This window comes from Manis pentadactyla, chromosome 13 (assembly GCF_030020395.1).
Source record: "Manis pentadactyla isolate mManPen7 chromosome 13, mManPen7.hap1, whole genome shotgun sequence".
NCBI lineage: Eukaryota > Metazoa > Chordata > Mammalia > Pholidota > Manidae > Manis > Manis pentadactyla.
The window spans coordinates 51,262,548-51,270,486 of record NC_080031.1 but is presented as its reverse complement, the minus strand read 5'-3'; the positions used below and the strand labels follow the sequence as shown (position 1 = coordinate 51,270,486).

Below are 7,939 nucleotides of genomic sequence, written 5' to 3'. Positions count from 1 at the left end.
ATTTCCCCAGTGACCCCAAATTCCCTTCCATTCTCCCGCCACTCACTCAGCAAACAGCTGAACATCTCACATGACTGGTCCCTGTGCTAGCTCTTATTTACTTTTACCACAAGTAGACTGGCAAACAAGTGTGCTTTGCAATTCATTGGATTATTTTTTTAATTTTCAAGAGATCAAAATCCACATGACAAAGTGTATGGGATTTGAAAGAAAGCTTACATTTTCTAAAACAATGTGTCCAGATTTCTTGGATATTTATATTAAGAAATTGAAATCATTGTCAGTGTTTTCTGCTGCTCTAAAACCCTGAATAAATTCCATAATATTAATAGATTGAATATACTAATTAACTTTTGGAATTAACACAATATTATAAAATATATTTGATATGCAAAATATCATTATGAAATATCCCTGCAATATAACCACCTGTAGACCCTTTCCAGAAAGAGAAGCTCATATTTCCTTCTTGTTTAACTTGTCTGAAATTGAAAATCTTCAGAGATGTAATCTTCATGAGAAAATACAGATGAAGTTCTTACTGATTCTCTTAGAAAGGCCAGATATCTTTTGCATCTATCGTTCATTTTATTTATGTTGTAGTTATTTTAAAATTATACATTAAATCATATTTATATAATATTTGTCCCTGACTAGACTGATTGTGACCTCCCTGAGTTTAATGAATTTTAATTTGTCTTTGATTTATCTTCAGATAAATCAGAAGCTGCCAGTGACCAGCAACATAGAAAAGCCAACAGTGAACTGGAGACACAAATATCTCAGTGCTCTTCAGCATTCCACTCTGTCTGTTTCCATGAACAATTATTTCTGAGTACATTAAAGCAGTTAACATTTGGGGAAGCAAAAGCCTTGCCTGACAAATGGCATTGACTCTCTCAATCCTTTTCTTGTCCCCTGATATTTACAGTAAGTGGTAGAAGCTTTAAGAAGGTAAGTTTCAACTTGGAAAAGCATGTCCTAGATAGAAAAAAATGGGTTTCTACAAGAAATTCTTCCTAAACAGGGTTAATAAGAATTATATGAATATATTTATATGTTTATATTTAAAGTGTTCATATTCATAAAATAATTACATGTATCTATATACATACATAATATACATAATTCTTATGAATATATAAACAAATTCATACATAAGTTCTCTATGAATACAGATATAATCAACTCAAAATTATCAAAAGCATAAGTAGATACAAAGACTGGTGAACTGAGCTAATACATCTTATATCATCAGACAATAATAGTAAGAGCAGTATCTTACCCAGATTCTGCACAATTATTTCTCTACATATTAATTATTTAAAACAGCAGTATGCATGTATATTCATCAATAACTGGCAGGTTCCAACTGCTTCCACTATTTTAGCTCATTTGTTCCTAACCATGCCTGAGATCATTGTGCGTGTGTGCATTTTATGTAGAGTGGACAGGGAAACAGGGGTGCAGGATAAGCTGGACCCACAGCTGCAGTACGGCTTCAGAGTCTGGGCTCCTAACATTGCCCCTAGGTTGTCCAAAGGGTTCCTTGGCGAGGCCCACAGGCTACTTCTGAATATACGGCTCAACCCACCCAACTACACTGCTTCAACATGTGACCCAGTTTCACGGGCACAATGGGTTCAAACATTCATGTGTATTTTCTCAAACTGTGATTTAGTTACTTTTTAAGTCTTTTTATATATTGAAGTATAATTGACATATAACATTTTATTAGTTTCAGGAGTATAATGTAATGACTCAGTATTTGGGTACATGGTTAAACAAAATAGTTCTTATATGGAATACAGCTTCAAGAGTGTTTAAGACACTACCTAGATTCTCAAACCAGAGATGTTAATGAAATCCTGATTCCTATATAAAAAATTTTTAGAAGATTGATATTCTTTATTAATAATTCACTTTTGTGTTCACATACACCAGTGTATTTACATTCTTGATAAAAGACATATATCATTAGGTCATCTCATGACTTTGGACTTTGAAAACCTCATAAGTTACTAATTATTCTGTTCCAGAGTTGTGAATTATTATTTTCTGGTACAATCATAGAAATACAGGTAATATGTAACCTCTAAGTCTCCAGGGCATGGAGTGCCTCCACTTGGGAATAATTGGGTTGATACACACATACACAGCCATATGCACACATACACTAAATAGTCCTTCAGTAGGTTGCATCTCATGAGTGCTCCATTACTTCTCTCCATGGAGGGCCAGGTGAAATCATGGAGGACACCACCTGGATGGCCAACCACTCAGGAAGGTCAGAGTTCATCCTGTTGGGAATCTTCAGTCAGTCCAAACATCCAGCCCTCTTTGTGTGGTCATTTTCATGGTTTTCCTGATGGCCTTGTCTGGAAACACCATCCTGATCCTTCTCATATGTTCTGAGGCCCACCTCCACACCCCCACGTACTTTTTCATCAGCCAGTTGTCTCTCAAGGACATGACGTACATTTCCGTCACTGTGCACAAGATGCTTGTGGACAGGGTCATGGGTGTGAACACGATCTCAGCCCCCGAATGTGGGATGCAGAAGTTCCTCTATGTGACACTAGGTGTATCAGAATGTTTCCTCCTGGCAGCCATGGCCTATGACCACTATGCAGCCATCTGCCATCCTCTCCATTACCCTGTCCTCATGAACCACAGGGTGTGTGTTCTCCTGGCATCTGGCTACTGGCTCCTGGGATCAGTGGATGGCTTCATGTCACATCTGTCACTATGACTTTCCCCTTTTGCAGATCCTGGGAGGTCCGTCATTTTTTCTTTGAAGTCACTGCTGTATTGAAGTTCTCCTGCTCAGACACCTCCATCTGTGAGACAATCATGTACCTCTGCTGCGTCCTCATGCTGCTCATCCCTGTGACCATCATTTCAGGCTCCTATGGTTTCATCCTCCTCACCATCCTCAGGATGAACTCAGCAGAGGGCCAGAGGAAGGCCTTTGCCACCTGCTACTCCCACATGACTGTGGTCACCCTCTTCTATGGGGCTGCCGTCTACACCTACATGCTCCCCAGCTCCTACCACACTCCTGAGAAGGACATGGTGGTTTCTGTCTTTTACACCATACTCACTCCTGTGCTAAACCCTTTGATCTACAGTCTAAGGAATAAGGATGTTATGGGACTCTAAAGAAAATGCTGAATGTGGGACCTGTCTTTCAAGGAACCATAAAGTAGGAAACTGATATCAATATATTTTCCTTCACTCTACATTATATGTTTAGAATCTTTTATCAGCATTATTCTTCAGACTTACATAGCACTGTGTCTAATCTAATTTTGCACCTCTTCTAAAAATTGGTTCCATCTAGTAGAAAACTCAATTTTCTAAACTTTCTTCATTCAAAATACTTTATACAATCATTATATAAGTTACATATACTGAGGTTGATAACTGCACTCGCTGTAGAAGAATATCCATATTCCTAGGAATATATAACAAAAATATTTATAGGAAAAATGTCATGTGAAATTATGAAATTGATTTAAATGATAGGGGGAGTAGAAAAGTGTTAAAACAAAGAAGGTAAAATATGAACAACTGGAGGGTCTTGGTAAAGAGCGGGTGGGTGTTGTTTGTACCATTCATACCCATGCTACTTTTTTATAAAAGTAAAATTTTCCCACATAAACAGTTAAAATGTCAATCCTCCCACCTTTTTTGAGTCTTTTTTTTCTTTCCCATTTTTTATTGTAATCTGTTTGGTGGCAGTGTATGTAACACACAGTCTTTAAAAACACTCTTTTTAAAGTGCTGAATCTTTACTGAGACAATTACCTGTATGCTTTTATTTTGTCTCCCTCATCCCACATGTTCCAACTAAGGCATTAGTGGTGATTAATATTCCCCAGCAGGTAGAAGTTTTAGAACCATGGGAAGACTATTAAGAAGATTGAGGAAGATCTCTTGCATGCGGTGACATCTGCGCTGTTTTGAAGTATGTAATTTATTAGAAAAATGGAAGGCAGGATATCAAATATTCAAACTCATTTATTGATTCAATTACTCAGTACATATTTTTATGCTACAATAAAATAAAAAATAGCTAAATGAAATCAAAATCTGAATACTAAGTTGTTGGTATCCACAAGAAGTATGAACCTGTAGTTATAGTCTATATGCAATAGGTGTTATAAATTATATGATGTGCCTTGATGCTCCTGTGGAAAGGGTGCAGCTCGTAAGGTCAAATCAGTGCTACCTAGACCTGAGACAACTGATGATAAATAACTGACAGAAGAACCTGGTTCTCAGTTTTAAATGGTGACTAGATGTTACCGCAAATGAGTGTAGGAGGCTGTATCATGGAGAACTTGCACAGAGACAAGATACCCCAGATAAACATGAACAAAAATCATACAGGTATCCAAGCAGGACTGGTAAATATTTCAATGGCTCTCCCTTTCATGCTTTATATTACAGACTCATTTCTTACCCTTTTGTGACCTAGAAGTTTACAAACAGTATTGAAATGACAGGAATAACACTTTAGTAATGTTAAATAGATAGCAATCAATTGGAGAAGTGAAGAGTAGAGGTCTGGAAACCAGGTGAGTATGGACGGTGAGCTGAACAGTGTTGGTCTATGTGCACCTGGACATGCTGAGCACCAGGAAGGCCTGTGGGGAAGGATATTTGCAGTGATTGGGGCCTTGGATCCATTTCATAAAGCCACAGACATGATTGCATATTAACCATGAATAGTTTATGACTGTAAACTATGGATCTGTAGTGTTCAGGAAATAATGTGGAAAACCAATTTCCAATATTGTTGTCAGAGTAAAACTGAACAAATTAAATATGTACACATGAAATTTAAAATAATTGAGAAGCATATGAATTACAACTCAACTTGGTGGACCATACTGTTACACATATTTGATGGTTCCACTTACAATACCCAAAATATTGGGAAGAAACTGAGCAAAATTAACCAAAATGTTGTGTGCAACCATATTCTTCCAAGAGGGGGATATGGATGGGCATAAGGTGAAGGACATAAAAAGGTACAAACTTGAAATTATAAGAATAAATTAGTCACAGGGACGGATACATAATACAGGGAACATATCAAGTAATATTGTAATGTCTTTCTGTAGTGACAAGTGTTAACAACACTTACTGTGGTGTTTAGTATATAATTGTCAAATCAGTGTGTTTTACATCCAAATCCAATACAATATTTTATATCTATTGCATTTCATAAAATAAATTAAAAATATGACATAAGCAGTAACTTTTGGGAATCAGCCTTAACACTTTCTTTTCCTGGATATGTCTCCCCAGTACAGCAGGGAAAAGAAAGCAGAAGTAAACAATTGGGAATATGTCAAACTAAAAAACTTTGACACAGTGAAGGATACTATCAACAATATGAAAAGGGAACTTACAGAAATGAGGAGTATATTTGAAAGTTATATGTGTGATATGGGGTAAATGTACAAAAGGTGTAAAGAACTTATGCAACTCAACATCAAAAAAAGAAATAGTCCAGTTAAATATGGATACAATGTCCACATAGGCATTCTTCCAAGACACAGAGATGACCAGTGCACATGAAGGAATGCTCAACATAACTAATCACCAGGGAAATGGAGGTAAGTCACACAATCTAGTAATATCCTCACATGAGTCAATATGGAAATAACAAGTGTTGGCAAGGATGTTGAGAAAATAGAATCTTCATAAACTGCTGGTGGAAATATAAATTTGTTCAGCCACTATGGGAAAGAGTAAGAAATTTCCTAAAAAAGAAAGAAAAGAAAAATCCTTATGATTCAGTAATTCTACTTCTGAGTATTTACACTAATTTGAAAGGATGCATCTAACTCTACTTTTATTCATATTTGCATGCAATAGCTAAGATATGGAAGAAACCTGTGTCCATCAATGGGTCACATCATCTTATAAGATTGATGTGGTATATATATATATATAACGGAATATTACTCAACCATAAAATAGTAATGAACTCTTTCCATTCATGACAACATGTATAGACCAAGATGGAATGCTAAATGAAAGTAAAGAATGCTAGGTGGCAGAAAAAGACAAATACCACATGATTTCACTTATATGTGGAATCTAGAAAACAGAACAAATTAACAAATAAACAAAAACAAAAACAGACTCATAAATACAGAGAACCATTTGGTGGTTGCTGGAAGGGAACAGGCAGGAAGATAGGTAACAGGTACAAAATAAATAAGTCATAGTGACAAAAAAGTATACAATAGGAAATTAGCCAGTAATATTTTATTAACTATGAAGGTGACAGATGATAACTGCACTTACAGTGGTGAGCATTTCATAATTTTCAAGCCACTGTTTTGTACACATGGAACTAATATACTATTTTATGTCATCTACAATTCAGTGGAAAATAATAAATAATAGATGAATATTATAAAATAAGTGAATTCCCCATTAACAAACTTAATGGGGGCATTGTAGGATCTTGATGACTGTTATTTGAAAAATTGGTGTTTTGAACAAATATCTTTCTTCATATATATGATTACTTTTTTATGAAAGATTCCCAGGGGCATATTATGACTCAAATTATCAATTACTTTTAATGTTGATACAAATGGTTAATTTTCATGTTATGCAATATTAATTTAGCCCCCACTATCTAAGAAGAAAGAACTCCATTTTTTCCATTTCCATTGTGCTGAAGAGTCTCTATCCTGCCCCTCAAGCATCTCTGCTCCTCCATGTCTGCTCTGTGATCAGAGGGGGCTACTTGTCCCTCTGAATTCTGGATGGTTTGGCCAGTGAGAGAGCCCAGCAGGGGACTGGAGGGCAGGAGCAGACTGAGGTCTGGGTATTTACTCCCTCAGCACCTTCTCGGCCAGAGTTGGCTGAGTTCCTCCACCTGGGACCAGGTGTCACCAATGGTCATCCCCCCTTACAGCTTCAGCTGCCACGGGTCCTGCAAACCACTGCCTCTCCTGCTGCCCGTCAGGACCAATGCTGCAGAGAGCACCCCTTTGATGGCGCCATTGGCTCATTCTACATCTTTGATGAAATTCCTACCCCCATCCCCCTCTGTTTAACCTTGACCTACTCATTATTACTGGCTGCACTTTGCAGATATTTGCAATATTACCAACTCCACCTAGATTGCATGTATGTATTTACATTTTTCTAATATTTATTTAGCATCTTTATATATATTAATTGCTCCATAGTATTTCTTAAGCTCTGAATTAGCCAAGTATAAGATTATGTTAATTTTTGAATCCATAGTTTGTGCACTGATTTGGATCCTCACAGATTATTAATATTAGTCCCTTGATATATATGTAGTCCCCACCCCAGCTCACCAGCAGGAGGAAGAGACACAGAGCAGGGAGGGAGTCGAAGCTCACAACTGATAAATACCCCACTCTGGAGATCTTCTCTAGGAACACAAACTCACATTGTATGGTGTTCTGGAGATTAGAGGGGTTGAAAAGCAAAGTCAGGGACTGAGATTCCAGCCTTTTATGGAGAACAGGTTCCCACACTGGCTGCTCTGGAACAAAAGAAAGGCGTGCCCTTTGAAAGACTTCCTAACTGTGAGAGGGCTGTTATAGGGGCAAGGATTGCACAGAGCTTGCTGCTCAGGAGAAGGAACAGGTGGACAAAATTGTCCCAGCACATTCAGCCTAGCAGGTTGGGAACTTTCAGGAGCTTCAGGCACTCCATCCCCTTGCGGGCAATGGACCCCACCATGGTAAGCAGCCTGCAACTCCTGCCTCCCAGCCAGCACCTGCATGCAAACCTGCTACCCCAGTCATTGCTTCAGGCCAGCCAGAGGGCAGCCCCACTTAAAGCAGCTACAGTGGCTTAACACAGAGGCTGCTCCCTGTGCGTGGCTCACAAGCTCTGACAGCAGAGACAGGCACTGTGGTAGGGAACT

General features: G+C 37.9%; 1 pseudogene; it reads left to right on the top strand.

Moving 5' to 3' along the window:
• The first annotated feature begins 2,249 nt into the window (after positions 1 to 2,249).
• On the top strand, positions 2,250 to 3,678 carry LOC118920020 (olfactory receptor 2T29-like; annotated as a pseudogene).
• Positions 3,679 to 7,939: the final 4,261 nt, after the last annotated feature.